A 17,047-nucleotide genomic window follows, 5' to 3' on the forward strand; every position below is an offset into this window, starting at 1 on the left:
GTGCTGTTGTTCTATTTATAGTGAACTTGAAGCTGAATTAAACCAAGAATTTTAGTATAGCCTGAAATTTGCAGAAGTTGTTGATTTCATAATTTGAAGGGGTTTCTCATCATTGACTTGCCCAGGGGCCCATGATGTAAAAGGCAGTCCTAGTAGAGGACAGGGCTTCTAGTGTGCTACCTTATGCGTGGTCTGTTGTTCAGAAATTGCAGGTCTTGTTTACCCTGCTGTATTAGGAATAGAATACCTGTATTGATCTACCCTCATTGAACTTTGTGCACATCATCTGTATCACTGTTATCAGCTTGTAGTATTTTTGTTGGCACGTGTGTCTTAAGGAATTTTGAGCTCCCTGAATGCAGGGACTAGGATTTTTCCACTGTGGGTCCTGGGGGCTTAGCACCAGACCTGGCAGCTGCTAGGTGTTTGCTGGGTATGTGGTGACTCCTGCCAAAGTTTAAACAGTGGCTTTCAGTATGAGAAAATAAATCCTTTTTTTTTTTTCCTTTTTAGATAGAAGTACATTTTTGACAAACTGTAAAATATTAGTAGTCATTTTAGCAGCTAGCCAGATCTGTTGTCTTTCATGTACTTTTCTAAATCAGAATATAGGTTGCAAGAATATACAAACATGTAAGAAATGGTAACCAATTATCATCATTATTATTTAGTGAAATACTGTATATACTTAGTTACTAATATTTAAATAATATATTAGTCAAGTTATGATTCTTATTAAAAGTACAGAGAAGTATGGGGACGTGTGTGTGTGTGTGTGTGTACACGTACGTGCATATTCCATCAGTCAACAGACTGCCCTGACTAGAGATACTGCAATAAAAGCCCAGCCCTTATTTATGAGAACTTCACAGTCTCCTGGGAAAAAACAGGTGACTAGAAATACGCAAAGTCATTATGATAATTGCTGGGGGAGAGGTGGTCGTGGATTCTAGCCAGCAGAGGAGGGGCTGACAGGAGTAGCTGCGGGGTGTGTCCCCAAGTGAGGAGGTCCTACTTGGCAGGTGAACTTAGGGAGTTTGCCGGGGAGACAAGGGAATTCCACGTGGAGGGGGGCGGCGTTCTGCAGGGATCGCAGATGAGAGAGTGTGGCCCATCTTGGAGATGGCAGGAATCTGTAATTACGTGATTACCAAAGGCAGACGGATTAGATGAGTGGGCCAGCAGGAAGTGGTCTTGCTAAACAGATGGCTGCCAGCCAGGGTCAGCGGTGGAGGCTCGTTGATAACTTCAAAGATACACAGTTTCATAACTCTGAACATTTACTAGGATTGTATAGTGAATCTGGGATGTTACGGGAGTTAACGGACAGAAAGAAAGTAGTATGAACAAAGTTTCCACTTACTCCATTTAAAATAGTTCAAACGAACTCAGCATGTTTAAATATAGATTTTTGATTATATGGACCAACATTGAGTTTTTAAAAGCATTTTTTTAACCAAATAGATTAAAATCTATTAAAATAATAGGGTGAATTGAGAGATAGAAGTAACTCGAAAACAGTTTACACAACAGGATGAAAAGGAGAGGTTTGGTGGGTGCCGTGGCGTCAGGGAGTTGTTACAGGGTTGTGTTAGAGGAGGTGTGCTGACCGTCAGTCTGGGATCAGGACTCGGAGGAAGTGAGGCCGTGGATTAGCAGAGAGAAGGGATGGCAGCACAGGGACAGGGAGCCAGGGGAAGGCAGGCAGAGCACGCCCACGCGTGATTTTATCCTCTTTCCGTAACTTCTTGTTGCGCACTCACCACGTCTGTATTTTTGTCAGCTGGTGTGGGGGTTGTGATCATCGGTGGTTGTCATTTGTAAGTCTCTGCTTTCAGACTTCTCCGTGGACTTGACCTCGTCACTATCTTCTAATACCAATTTTATTTGGATACACATTGTGCTAGAGGGTAAGGGATTTTAGTATTAAAATGTCAACCATTTCTGGAGAACGTTCTGTTGTTATGAACGATCTTGTAGCAGACTAATTGCTTTAGGGTATACCTTACTCCCAAATACTAGTTTCATAATAGAGGCTTTTTATTCCTAGACTTAATTGTATCAAGTATAAATATTTATGATATATTAAAAATGTAACAGTAAAGTTTTATCGGTTAACTTTTGTCAGTGAGGGTTGGGGACATTTGAAAATTGCACTTAAGTGTCGGATAGGATTCTTTGGATTTGTGACTGATTCTGTAAGAGGAATTCAAAGCTTTGAATGTCTAATTTCCTAAATAATTTCTGAGATTTCTGAAATAAATGCATCTTTGCTTTATGCAAACAAAATATATTTAATTAATCATAGTGCAATTTTATGCAAGTTTTTCTTGGTTGAAGTTATTTACATGCCGGTCTACCTGAGAAAAAGCCTCACCCTGTGTGCAAGAGATAAAATTAATCAAACCTCTATGGAAAGCAAGAAAAAACTTACCACTAAAGTATTCTTTCACTTGGGACTTGGATATTTAATCACTTCAGCCATGAGCTTTGTTAAGAATTAAATTGAACCAGATAATTCTTCTAATAAATTCAAAGCAATGTGTCCTCTTAATCAGATTGCTTGTAGCATTGTTGTCCTGAATTTGTTTTGACCTGGCCCTATTGGATGTGAAACACGCCACAGATCAAGGCCGTGTCGTGTAGTTGGACTTCCTGTCCCTGGTGAGAATGTACCTGAGGTCTGCTACGTGTTCGTATAATTGGGTCAAGCAGCATTTAGCGCTGTGCAAAAAGCGTATCTTTTGTCCCAGAATCCAGCCAACTAGGACCTGCGTCAGTAGAAATTGGCTGCCTGAGGATTGCATATTTGGCTGGTGGGCTGTGCATATACGAAGCACATTTATCACTGGGGCTTTCTTTTTAAGACCAGAGGTTCTCCCAGGACCCAGACCAGCCATATCAGCTTCAGCACGACCTGGGAATTTGTCAGAAATGCTAACTCTCTGAATCAGGCTCCAGAGGCGGGTGGTTTCACAAGCCTTCCAGGTGAAGGTGAAACTGACTCCCACTGAAGACTGAGAGCCCGTCTTTGAGTTATTGCCCTGACAGAAATCAGTGTGGTTACTGGGGTATCAAAATAACCACTGAGCATCTTCAGCTATTTGTTCTGTCCATTTCTGTTGGTGATTTGAGTATGCTGTTGTCCTTTATCCATAACCCCCACACACACGTTTGAATCCCCGCAGCATGTCAGGTACTGGCCCATAGTAAATGGATACGTACAGCAGAGTCCCTCTGCCGATGCACTGCTGATGACTCCCTGTGCTCCCGGACGTCAATCCCAGGAACCCTCGAGGAAGCGAGGCTGGGCCGGGGGTTCTCCAAGTTAGCTGCCTTCAACTCTGAGTAGCTTCCTCCATTTCTTCTAGAGTGCCTTACAAATATCATTTCCTATGTGCTTAGTGACATGAAAAAGGTTGGAAAGAACTAATACAGAGTACAGACTTCGAGTCAGACTGAGTTCCCATGTGGTTCCTCTGTGTGCAGGCCTGGGCAGAGTGCCTGCTCCGTGTGCTTACGGAGGAGGAGCACCTTCCTGGCATGTGCACAGGAGTTCACACGTGATCAGTGCGAAGGGGGAAAAGCCTGTGGGACGATTACAGTTTGACCATCTCCTGCCTGCCTAGCACATGCTGGACACTGTAGTTCATCCTTTACATATACCATCTTGTGGAATCCTTAAAACAGTCCTGGGAGACGGGTGTTATTTATTATTTACGTCTCGTTTGCTGCTGAGAGAAGCTGTGCTAGACCATAAATTTGTAATCGGCTAGGTCAGCACTGTTCTCTTGCTTCCTCCAGCAATCCTTGTGGCCTTAGAACAGAAGCAGAGAGGACATAAGGTAGAATTTATCCAGGTTTAGGAACCGGCCAGGCAGGCGTGCTGTTATTCAGTCCTTTCTGTGTTCCTTATTTCATTTACTCTCACAACAACCCTGTGAGATAGATACCCTCCGTTTGTAGAGAGTTTCGTGACTTTTCTGTGGGCAGCAGGGGTAGTTCCTGATCAGACCTGAGTCAGAACCCAGATGTGTTTTGTTCCAGACCGTGCGCTGTCCCCGGTGCTCCCAAGGGGAGAACAGACAGGCACGCTGTTTAGAAGATGGGCATGTGTGACCCAGTTACACCCAGGTGGGAACAGTTTAGAGTGGAGGTTTTTGGTTCTATGTTTCATCACCAGGGCTTCCATCACATCGTCATTAAAAAGGGAACAACAGTAATGTAATGCTGACTAAAACTTTGCAAAGAAATAAGAATATCCATGAAATACTATGTAATTTGTGAAGTGCTAAACCAATGGTAGTTAATACATTTTAAAACATTGGTAAATGAGTTAGTCTATAATCATTTGCATGTTTTCTCGGTATATTTGTAAACCTGTGAACTTGTAGATGCAAACCTTAATTAGTTTAATTGGTTACATTTTTGGCTTTTCTTTTGAAGAAAACTTGATTTTGCCTGAAAATTCACATTAGCTGTATCCTAGGAAAGTAACTGAATGTAGCAAAAGTAGTTTCTTGTAAAAGAAGTCTAATTTTTGTCCCTGTTGTTCCTGAGTTACAGTTTTAAAGGTAGCCTTAGCTGTTACCATGTCTCTAGAATGTTTTTTTTTTAAAGTTTCATGCTACGACGTTTCTGTTACATTGTCTCTTCTAAGTACTTTAATGTGCAATAAAGATGTGAAGGGTCCACCTCGTCTCTGTGCCTTGCGTCGCATTTGGAAGACAAAGTCTAGGGAGCACAGGGTAGGATTAATATTTAAACACAGGCTTGAGCAGGATGCACTTGCTTTCATGGATTGTCAAGGGGCTAGCTGGTCAGATTTTCAGTTCAGTTATGTATTGTGTTAAGTCAATCATCAGAATAAAACAGGTGACGTCAGCCCTCCCTTCCAACACGATTCTGGTAAAAGTAGCTTTAGTAATAATTGCTTTTCAAGCCTCAAATTATGAAAATGAGATAACAGGTAGAAGACTTCCACTTGAATCGTTCATTTAGAGCTGTTGTCTTATCAGCGACACCTTATGGATTACGCTGCATTAAAATGACATTGTACCCAGCATTTTACAAGGCAGGCTGAATTTTTGTTGTTAGTCCGTGCAGTGCTCTCAGGAGAGAGTGACAATAAGGAGGTCCGAGGTGAAGGTTCCAGGGTATACCCTGGTAGTACGTTTCCCCAGATAAGTTGAGTGTATAAGCTCCAGGATGGGTCAGATTTCTGACGCGAGGGGATGTTCCCTCTGAAAGATTTATTAAACTGAAGAATCTCGAGGGGTCACAAGTGGTTTTCTTCCATGACCCACTGTGTCTTTATCACTCATCATGTTCTTGTAAATCTGTCTTGATTAATTTTTTCTTGTTTTTGCTTAAAAAAAATTACTTGGCACCATCTTTCCAGTTACTTCACTTCTTTGTCAAGTAGGATTTCATTTTATTAAAAAAAAATAACCAAATAGCTATTTCGCACCTGTCCACGTGCATTTCTCTTTATATAGTAAGAGGCTGTAAGTTCCCACAGCTGTGGGGACCCAGAGAGTGGCTGTGTTTTAATAGTGCAATTGTGTGCAGCTTAGTCAGGAGAGGAGGAATCCCAACCAGCTAAGGAACCGGAGGGATGTTTACTCAAGGGGAGGTCTCCACGGTTCATGTTTTGGACCGGCAAGAATGCCAGCTTTTAAGGGTGAGCAAGGCTTTTAAGTGAGAATACAGGTTCAGAGGAGAATGAGGTGTCAATGTTCGGGTGAAAAGGTGGTGAGGGCCACGTTGATGCGACCCCTGAGAGGTAGATTGCTTTTGACTTGGGAGCCTTAGAAGAGTCTTGTCCTTTTCTTTGGTGCTCTCCAGATCTGCCCAAGCCACCCGTCTTTGCCTCAGTGGCTGTGTAAGACTGTGTTTTATTTATCCATTTCACAAGTGTTCATAGAGCATCTGCTGTATCCCAGAACCTCTTCTAGATGCTAGAGGCACAGCAGTGAGCAAACAGACAGAAGGGCCAGCGCCTCTGGAGTTCATATTTTGGTGGGGGAGATACAGTAAACAAGTATATATTAGTCGATGATAAATGCTAAGGAGAAAATTTTGCAGGGAAAAGTTAGGGAGTGTAGTTTTGACTAGGGTAGTCGGGGAAGGTGACCAACGACAGGTGACATTTTGCTCACAACTTGCATTTTGCATGAGAGTTCTGGGTTTGGCATTGTTGGCAACCAAGAACTCTCAGGCAAAACTGGTGAGATTTACCACGTCTTAGTGGGTACAGAGGAGCAAACGTCAGTCCTCGCCGTTTCAGGATGAGGAAAACTGGACGCAAGGAAAGCTGTCCAGATTTACCCACAAGTTGCAGACACTGGATCTTCGAGCCCTTGGCTGCGGTGACAGGACTTTCTGTAAGTTGAGCTGCAATGTAACCAGATCCTGCCAAAAGTCAGGGGCTGAGGGAGGGCCAGGCAGAGACAGCGGAGCACGGGGGAGTCAGGCAGGAAGCAGGGCTGGGCGGCCAGGCAGACATCCAGCCCGCGCCAGGCCCACGGCACCTCGGGTTTCAGCCAGGGAGGCCGTGTTGGACCCTTTGTTTTCAGGGGTGATGGTTTAAAGGGGGTACCGGGCTTTGGGGTCACTCTATGACTGACTGGGGCGGACTCTCTTGTCCTCAGACCTCTGATCCATTCAGCCTAGAGGGATGAGCACAGCAAGGCTCAGCCACCCCTCCACACGAGGGTCCCGTGATTTAGTCAAGGTCCTAAGTGAGAGGGAGAAAGGTGATGTTCCTGCTAACTTCCCTAAATCTCAAAAGAATTCCTGCCTTTTCCCCTCACTAGAAAGATACCCAAAAGAGAAATGCTTGATGCCTACAGGATGGGCTATGGGTCTTGGGCTAAATTAATCCTTTAGCTACAGTATCCTTTATTTTTCCTTCACATCTTTGCAGCTAAAAAGGCCCTTTATATCAACCTTCTGTTTCTCTTTCTTCTTCGCTTCGGCCCCTTATACTTTTTCCACTCTGCAGGTGGATCCCTGAGCGCCACCCTCACTGTGCGCTGGGAAGCAAAGCACTGGCCAGAAAGAGTGAATGTCAGGAAGTAATACAATGCAGCACCGTCGTTAGCTGGTGGTGGCGAACAGTGTTGTCCATTTGATGCATGTGTCAAGGTAAAGTCAGAGTGGTGAAGACTGACTTTTCTCTGGAAACGTGGAGATTAAAGACATGCTTAGGGGTATAAATATGATAATTTAGATATGACTACTTTTAAACCCACTTGAAGATGAATTTTGCTTTCCACTTTGATGTTTTTAAATTTTATCATAGATGTGATGTTTCTTTATCAACAGAGGGAAAGAATGTATGTGGATTAATTCTCTTAGATCCAAGTTTTATCACAGTTACGCTTTTGTCTCTACTTTTGGTTTTAAACCATTAAAAAATTCCCCTTGAAAACTATATTTAGAAAAATATAAATCTAGGACATGGTCATTTTATCAGTATATTGGAATGTATTATTTGCTACCAAAAATGATTTCATTCAAGGTAATTCGAGAGATCATAAAGTATTTTTCCTGTTTTCTTATTTTTCCAAGAAGTGTCGCATTCTTTATTCTTTGGAGGTGGGCGTGGTTCCTTCCTAGTGCTGCGGGGGCTTCGGTGGCCCTTGCTTCCCGCTTCCTGCTGTGCCTGGTGTTAGCTCACCAGCAAGGCCGTGGCTCTCCCGCTTGCTTGGGGGTCTGGGTCTCCCCATCCTTCAGTGACACTGTGACAGCACAAACACTTAGCTTGATTCTTGGAATTTCAAGGATGTCCTAACACTTAAGGCTACTTCTGGTCCCCTCTTCCTGCTTCTGTTTCCCTTTCCCAGTGTTGCCTTGGCCGCACAGAAGTGCAGGCAGATGCTTCTGCAGTTTCCAAGTTCTTACTGCAAAGAACCAGAGCCAAGAGGATTCCCGAAAAGTACCTGACATAAGGCGTTCTCCGTCTCTTACTGTTTTTTTTCAATTTATGGGCCTTCTGAAATAGCACCAAAAAAATCTGTCTTAATAATGGGCTCTTTCTGATAAGTCAACAGTTAAACATTACTTTAGCACAATTTTATGGTCTTTGTTGTCTGCTACAGTTTTATGTGTTTTAATTATTAACGTATTGATTGTACCTTGAGGCCTTTCACACAAAGGACGCAATTTGAATAATGCTGTGGTAATGCCATTTAATCCCTGTTTACAGCCGTATTATGTTTCATTTCAGCCAGTTAACGATAACTCCTTTTAGTGGAGCCCATGACACCTACGGTTTACTTGTAAACGTTGTTTTCAAAGCTATATTTTTGTTACATTTAGATGCTCACATTCAAGGTCGTTCCTAGAACTTCATGTGATTTTTTTAAAGATAATTTTAGTCCGTCTCTAGGTTGGATAAATTGATTGCCTGGAGAAAAGGGGGAGGCTGTACTCTGATGGGAGAGGTAATTCTGAAGGATCTGTGGGCAGCTGGCTAGAATTAATTTCAGTACTACTGAGGAGGAATTAGATTTGGTTTGAGCCACTGTTGGTCGGAGCCAGAGAAGCCTTCCTGTCTATCTAATAAGGCCCAGCCCCCGCCCCCCCCATGTTGGTTTTCTCCTAAATGTCTGAGCCAGCAGTGACCATGCGCCTCAGCACCCCTTTTAAGAATGTCAACCAGATTTTAAGTGTCTGAGTAGCAGGGACTCTACCTTACAGCATTTATCCTCTCCCCGCCCTCATTGCAGAGACAGAAAGCTGTGTATCCAGTCTTTCCATGATATGTATTCATTGGTTAACAATGGTGCTCGTGTGTCAAGCTGTTCGTTTCCCTCAGTAAGAGTTGCAGGCTCTGCTACTTCCCACCCCTTCGTATTTGAACTTCTGTGTAGTAATAGAGACATAGGTTTCATGTAAAGGTATAGCTGATCAGGAGCGTGTGGTCGCTGTGTTAGGGAAGCCCTCCCGCGGGTAACTTGCCCTCCTGACCTCTGCTTATCCTTAGACAAGCGGACCCTGAGTGCCGGACTGAATGGCGTGTACTGTTTTCTCTTCATCCAGATAAACCCAACCCGAAAAGAGAACATTTCCTTTACTGTCTGTAAGGTTTATCAGCAGTGAGGGGGAAAAACAGCTATCAATAAGGGATATGACATTGGAGGTTGTTGACAGAGGCATATGAAGTAAAAAAAAAAAAGTTACTTCTTTTCTTAGGAACATGTTTAGTGCTTTAAATGGCTCTTAGAAAAGAGGACGGATGTGGCGTAAACCCGCTGTCCCCGGCATGGATCAGCTGTTTGGAGGAATTTGTTAAAGTGAGGGTTGCTACTAGCATTTACTGAGTCCTGCAGTGTGCCTGGCACTTTATGTAAATGTTCTTATTTGGTCGTCAGGAATTCACATGAGAGTGGGCATTGTGATTATCTGAATCTTTCAAAGAGGCACCCTGAAGCTCTGGGAATTTCCTAGTGAGTGGAAGGTCCAGGGTTCACGGGACCCTCCTGTCTCCCGGATAGGCCATTCCGCCGACGCTCAGGATGCTCTGATGGAGTTGTCCTCTTCATTTAGAAAGATGAAAAATAAAAAACAAATTGTATGAAACAGAAGTAGGCATTGCTGAACACCTAGGTAACTTCACTGCCCTAAATTTAGCTGAGGGGGGAAGGAAGACCCCATTATCCTCATTTTTGGAGTGAAATCAAATTTTATTAGTATTTAAACTCTCTGTGTATCAAAGCTTTAAAGACTGTGAGTGAAAAAATATGCCTAAGACATGACTCAAGGGATACAGTCCAGACCAGACTGATACAACTTCTTTCTTCTTATAACACAACCACTGGATCACCTTCTCATTAATTGTGAGCTTTCTGAGGTGAGGGAGACCATTTATTTTTCAGGTTTAAACTCAAGTAGCATTTATTGGATACCTGGAAATCTTTCCCATACCTTAATAAATAAAACTCTAGAATCTTGAGCGGAGTAGGTCAGGAAGGGGAGGAAATGTGGTATGAGAGGGAAAACCTAGACTTTGGAGTCAGACCAGAGCTCGGACCCCATCTGCTGATGATTAGTTGTGTGACCTGGAAAAGTGAGCATCTCCCAGCTTCGGTTTTCTCATCCCTCAAATAAGGATCGTGATGGAATTACGCTTGACGATACTCTTAGCCTACTGCTTATTAGCCCAGTGTCTAGTGTATAGATGATGATCAATAAAACACCCCCCTTTAGTCCTCATTTAATGTGAGGCACACAGTGATAAGTACAGTGTGAGGGCAGAGTCATGAGACATTACATCCCCCAGGCGCTCGGAGAGGTCTTCATGGGAAATGGGTATTTGAATTGAACTTGAACGGCGTGGGATTTGAGCATGTGGAGTTGGGGCTTGCATTTCGCGGTCCATGTAGGATTTGTGTAAAGGCTGTTGCTGACACAGTGGAGGACCTTTCCTACCACGGTCTGGCTGCAGACTCAGCTTCATTTCTCAAGTGGATCAGTCTGATATCGAACCTTTGTAAAAGCTGACTGTGAGTGCATGGTGTTATTCAGTCTCAGTGAAAGTATTCTCGCTGGACCCTGAGAAGTTGCAGGCCAGTTTCATTGCTGTGTGGTGATCTGTTAAGATCAGGGAGAGAGATTAGAAGATCTGAGCGAGCGGTTCCTTGATACATGACTTTGGATTCTCCTTTAGAATGTCAGATGTCCAAAGAACGTTGGTGGTGAGCGCTGAGATGAGATCTTTTCAGAGCTCAGTGTTTCTAATGAGTGCCGAAATGCTAACTTTTAGGTAGTCACTTAAAATCTACCTTTTAGGCCTTGAGGTGATCCACGGATGATTGAGATCAGTGCCTCTCAGATATTTCGTGTTTGTCACACAGGTTTGGATACTTGACTTAGGGGGGCACGCGGAGAGGATTTGGGTTGACCGTGGAAGTTGTCGCGGCAGAGAGCACTTGGGTCTCCCATCAGCCTGTGTCGTCATCTCAGTAGAGCTGTTACCACCTGACTCCATGAGTCACCTCTTGTAGGGAATTCACCGTCCGTTCCTCGGCCTTGCCCATGCCTCTGCTTTCAGCAACTTGTGCCTTTCCCAGAATCATATCCGAAGTGGGAGGGTACAGCTCAGAGGTAGAGCACCATGCCTAGCATGCACGAGGTCCTGGGTTCCATCCCCAGTCCCTCCATTCAATAAATAAATAAATCTAATTACCTCCCCCATCAAAAAAAAAATTGTATCCAAGGAGCTACTCAGCGCACGGCCCCATCTGGTTGATGTCACAGTAACCATCTTTCTTCGGTTGCAGCAAAGACGAATTTACCCTTTGATCAGAATTTGAAGGACTGGTTCGGGAGAGTTCGTGGGGTACTTGAAGGGCTTGATCACCGTAGACAGTCAGCATCTCCGTGGCGGTGTTCTTCTTTTTCAGTAGTTCTGTGACCTGGGACACAGCATAGTCTTTTTCTTTCTTTCATTTTTTAAAATCTATACTGACTCCCTAGATGAACTCATCCTTTTTGAAGGCTTCTAGTGTATCTCCCCAGGCTGTCCTTCTCTGTGAAGTCCATGTGCCTCCTTATGATGTAGATTCTAGATCATACAAATGCAATAATATTTGAAGCAAAGTCTCCAGAAGTGAGCTCCTGGTCCACCAGCCTGCCCCAAACCGACTCCAGCCCTTGCCACCTCAGATGACTGCGGTTCTGTTCTCCCAGTTGCTCAGATCAGAAACCTCGTTGACCCTTGTTTTCTCTCGTGCCTAAGCTCTCAGCGAGTCCTTTTGGCTCAGCCTTGAAAGTCTCCCTTCTCACCGTCCCAGCTGCTGCAGCGCTGGTCCACACCCTCCCCACCGCTCATTTGGGTTATTGCAGTGGCTTCCCAATTGCTTTTCCAGCTCTTATCTCGGAAGATTTGATCAGTGTCAATAGAGCAGGGGGAAGAAGGGCCACTGTTCAGGCCAGTATTTTCTCTAAAAGCGATTTAAAATTCCTTCAAGCCCTTAGAAGGATTTCTATTAGTGCCCCAAAGAGTTTCATGCCCCAGATTTTGAGAGTGATGTTCCCCCCTGTGAGTTATTGACCGTAATATAAGAGCTTCTCAGTATGGCCCCTGTGCGTGCCTGACTTTGACTTGAACAGCGTCTCGGTTGGCCGTTGCCCCGTATACGTTAAATACATGACTAATCTTAAAATAATGAGAATATTATGAAGTGTGCTCACTACCAGAAGTACACTGAACATGCTCTCATCTCTTGTTTAATGAGTTAGGATGAACTTCAGGATTTGGACCTGCTGCAGGCTGAGCGTTACAGACATCACTTGCCATCACATAGTAAAGATAGTGCGGGTTAGGAGGGGCGTCCAGTTGAGTTAGTGCCGGAGGAAGCAGCCTTTCCTCTGTGATATTAAACGTAGTCTATTGAATCTTTCTGGTTACTTTTTCCCCCGGGAACTTGGGGCATAAGGTCACCTACAGTAAGTATTACGGTAGTATATTTTGTTGTGGATGCGCTAACAGTGAAGGGTGACTGGTGGATTTTATGTATCACCTAAAAAAGGAAAGTTCACTAGCTGAATTGTGCAGGTATTTTATTTGACTTGTATATGTCTTCACTTTGTAATTTTTTATTTATTTCCCAACCGTGTAGACCTGAGGCCCTTTCTGGTTTAGTGGCAGAGTAAAAGATACTAATGAGAAGTGTCTTTGGGACATAATTATGTAGATTTAAAGGAGTGATGTCGTTTTAATTATGCCCCTTAGCTAGTGCACTTGCATATTAAACCCATTCCCGTCTCAGTATATTTCCCTCTGAAACTTTGCTTTTCTCAGGCCTTAAATTACTAATCAGCTCATGGGTGTACCCGAAGGTTATGTAAGCTAAGTTGAAGACTGCCAAAGAATGTGTTTAAACTATTAATCCAAAATACACAGAAGTTTACAGTTAGAAAAAGTGGCCCGTGGGCTTACAGTGCTCTTTGCTGATTCACAAGGAGAAATTCCAGCATCTTATGTGAGTGTGAGTTTTCTCTTCCTTCCCTCCCTAAGTGAAGAGACCCCTTCGGTTGTAATGTGTCAAAACAGGTAATATATCGTTTCCCTTGGGTTGTTTTATTAAACCCAGTGAACTTGAAGTCAAATAATAATAATAATAATAAATAATTTATTATTATTTTTCTGTAAGTTTTTATTATAATTATTTTTTACACCTTGGCTTTTTTGGCTTATTTGCTTTCATTATAAACTTCTAGATTTAGCAGGAAAATAACTGCCTTAAAGCTATGAAATGATTTATTCACTTATGGAACAAAAGTATGAGGCTAGCTAAGCCCTACTTTGTGAGCAGTTTTGTTTTTATTTGTCAGAAGCTAACATAGGGAAAATCCTTGGTAAATTTTCAGGAGAAAGGCTCCCCAAAAATCTTTCAAGGCTAAATTTCCTTTCAAAGAGATGGTGAAAATATAGAATTTAGCATAGGGGTAAGTAAACTTTGTTTACAGGGAGCGATGGTAGATATTTTTGGCTTTGTAGCGCATGTGTTTCCATTACACTTACTCTGACGTCGCGTGTAGCCTGCAAACACCCACAGACAACAGCTAAACCAATGGGTGAGACGATGTTATTACGACAAAAACAGGTGATTGTCTGGATGTGACCTGTGGTCCTGGCATAGTTTGCAGACGCTGAAGTTAGAGCATGGATTCTTTAATTTTTTTTTTCTTTATTCATTTTCTAAACTCACATTCATCAGATACCTGATGGGTGTTTTAGCTACTTTGCATACTTTTAATCAATGATCATCACAGGGGCTTCTGAAACAGGTGGAGGAAATACTTCTTAAAATTTTCACATTATGAAAAACTTCAAACATGTACAAACGCAAATCTGCACGTGCCGGGGTGCAGCCAACAAACCTGGGACCTGGCTATAGAGAGGAGGCTGTGACCAGAGCTGGAGGGGGTCTGGCCGGGGGTAAAAGCTCTGCTCCCGCCTGACAAGGAAAACCAGCTGGTTTGGGGTCTCCGCCTTTGCCTCTAAGTCCCGAGGGGACTTTCCCCGCAGTGTTGCTAATTAAAGAGAAACATTTTAAGCACATAGTTTCTTGATGTGTCTTAAAATAAAACATATCAATTTTTAGTATTTCCATATTTGTCTTATTTATCCCTTTTCATTCTTTGTATTTTAGCTGGAGTATTTTAAGGCAAGTTCTAGACAGTGTCATGTGATACCTATACTTCAGTTTGTATCTCGAGAATATATGGACATTTCTCTCACATAATTGTAGCACCATTATCTTAGCACTTGGCAAAAGTAACAGTAATTTTTTTGGATAACATCTAGTATCTAGGGCACATTCAAATTTGCCTAAAAATACATCTTTTTCACATCTGATTTATTTGAACCGGGATCTACACATGTTACACTTGGCTGTTGTCTCATTAATCTCTTCTAGTGATCCATCATTTACCTCCCCTTTTCTTTCTTTTTTCTTTCTTTTTTCTTTTTGCTTGTTTTATCAGTCTATAGCTTGTTGAAGAAATGAACCAGTTATTCTATAGAATGTTTCACATTCTGGATTTATTTGTTTGCTTCCTGTGGCATCATTTAATTTGTTACCATTTTTCCTGTAAATTGAAGTTAGCTGTAAAGACTTTCGTAAATTTTAGGTTCAACCTTTGTGGCGAGAATCCTTCGTAAGTGGTACTTTGTTTTTCGAATCTTGTGTCCCGTTAGGAGGCGTATCGGTAGCCTGAACCTTCTGTTGTAAAGTTCCCGTAACTTCCCATCTAGTGGTTTTATCCGTTGACTGCCTATTGATTTCCCAGATTAGCTGTCTTACTTTCACTTCTACATTTATGAGCTGGAATTCTTCTGTGAAAAACGTTCCCTCTCTGTCTTGGGTATTTGCTTTATCACGAAGGCAGTATTTTTGAATCACAATTTATAGTTTGGGATCAAATCTCAAAAAAGTTGAATGAATTGCCTAAAGTCACAAACCTACTAACGTGCACATCTCAGAATTAGACCGAAGACCACTTCTAGTTATCTCGGACGCACCGCCAATGGGAGCCAGTGGGCCTACAGCGTAACAAGTTCTTGCTTCAGAAGTTCTAGAGTGAGATTTAGGGCGACTTAGGGTAATTCCTCTTTCCTCTCTTTGTTTCCCCGCCCCCTAAATAAATTTAGGAAAGAGTCAGTCTTTTTACCTGATAAACTACAGAGGTAGTTTCCCAGAGCGGTTGAGTGCTTGGAAATCAGATTGCTTGGATTCATATTTCTGCTGTAGATCTGTCCACTTAGCAGCTGTAACCTGATTTTTGGCAGATTTCTTAAACTTTCCACAATCTAGTTTCCTTGTCTGTAAAATGAGGATCCTAATAGTGTCCGCCTTAAAGGACTGTTGTAGTGATTAAACGAAGTTGATGCAAGGAAAGGGCTGAGAACCGTGCCTTACATATAATCAACACTCAGTAGCTGTCAGTTCGCTTTTTAGAGATGAAACTGTCCCACACTTGCATTTTTAATTCTACCAGCCACCCAAACCAGATATTCAAAAACTGTAGTAACTGTTAGGAAAACAGTATTATCTTGTGCTGTTGATGCTTAAAAGCGATGGCAGGTCAGAATTGAGGTGGTCTCAATTATTTTGCAGACGTAAGAAATATCAGCCTGAAAAATGGAAACTCCGGCTGCTGCATGTCCAGAGCAGTTGTAACTGCAGAGAAACATTGTTTTAAATTCTTACTTGTGTTAGTAGGATTATTTAGTGAATTTGTGGATAGTGGTTGAAGAGATGTATGTTATCTGAATGGTGTGCATTTTAGATCTTTTATGTTTGAATTTCTTAATGTAAAGAATATTTCTTTCTGGAGTCTTAAAGCTTTTCTCTGAGCACAGTAGGAAAAGCTGTCACTTGTCATATTTTCAACAGGATGGAAAAAGCAAAATGTACACCCCCCCTGCTTCCATTACCTCCATTTCTACTTGTTGGAGTTGTGGATAGCCTCACTGTATTTAAGTTGTATTTATAATCATATCTTAGTTGTTTGGGGAGGAATTTTAAAGACCAATTTTAAAAGATCCTTTTAGCAGAGTATTTTAAATCATTTTCTAAGGCAATGGAAATCATTCTGTTTTTCAAGATGTACTGCAGTAAAATCTACTCATAACTTTATCATTGTGCATTATTTTCTTGTGATTGGCATTTTTAAGACTGGGCTGAAAGTATGTGCATGCATTTGATTTGATCATAGACTACTCCTGTTTGTTCTTAGCCATTTCTTCTCTGATTTGTTGCACAATATTATGAAAGGTTTTCACTGTTCATTTCTTGAGTTGTCAGGTGTCTTTTGAACCATATTCAAAAGGGACAGTTAGACTATAAGGATGTGCTCTACCTCATTCAGAGTTTCTCGGAGTACTTGAAAGTGTTTCCTGTTTGGCCATGGAGTGCAGATGGGTGCCGGGGTCCAGTTTTCTAGATGTCTGTGTAGAGATGTTTGTCCGTGACCGGTAAGGTGATTTGTTATGATGTGACCGAAATGCAGTGAGTATCTTGGTTTAATTCCTATAAAGATCCAACTGTTTTTATTGGTCTTTCCCTCGTTATTTACGTGAGCTCACATCACTCAGCCTGAAGTGGGAAGAGATAGCACGCCCAGAGCTGCAGGTCTGCAGGCCTGTGTTCATATTCTGTGAAAGAAAACGCTGTTTATCCCTGAAGCCAGCTTTTCAGGACTGTCTGTTTGCTTCCTGCCCCAGGATGTCTATATTTGCGAGTGAAACACCATTATAGAAAGTTCTGATTGAGTAGAATACAGTGGGGAGCAGCATTCATAGCTTTTTAATTTTAACAGTTTTGATTTTCAAATAAAGGAAAATATATATAAAGTTCTATTCTTGCGAAGACACTAAGGAAATAATAGTAAAGATGGTAAGCAAGTGTGTGAGCCAACGTGCAGATCAGAGAGCTCTCAGTCCTCCTGGGGCCGCGCCAGCCCCCCATCTCTGGTGCTGACACCCCTCTCGTCCACCCCCGGCCAGGCCTGGGCGCCGGGAGGGGCGCTG

The 17,047-nt window shown here is 42.5% G+C and overlaps 1 protein-coding gene across 1 annotated transcript in view; it reads left to right on the top strand.

Annotated features, from left to right (window-relative positions):
• The window catches only part of PRIM2 (DNA primase subunit 2), a 213,720-nt gene that overhangs the window by 144,725 nt on the left and 51,948 nt on the right, over positions 1 to 17,047 (top strand).

Source organism: Camelus ferus, chromosome 20, assembly GCF_009834535.1.
Source record: "Camelus ferus isolate YT-003-E chromosome 20, BCGSAC_Cfer_1.0, whole genome shotgun sequence".
NCBI classification, from domain to species: Eukaryota; Metazoa; Chordata; class Mammalia; order Artiodactyla; family Camelidae; genus Camelus; species Camelus ferus.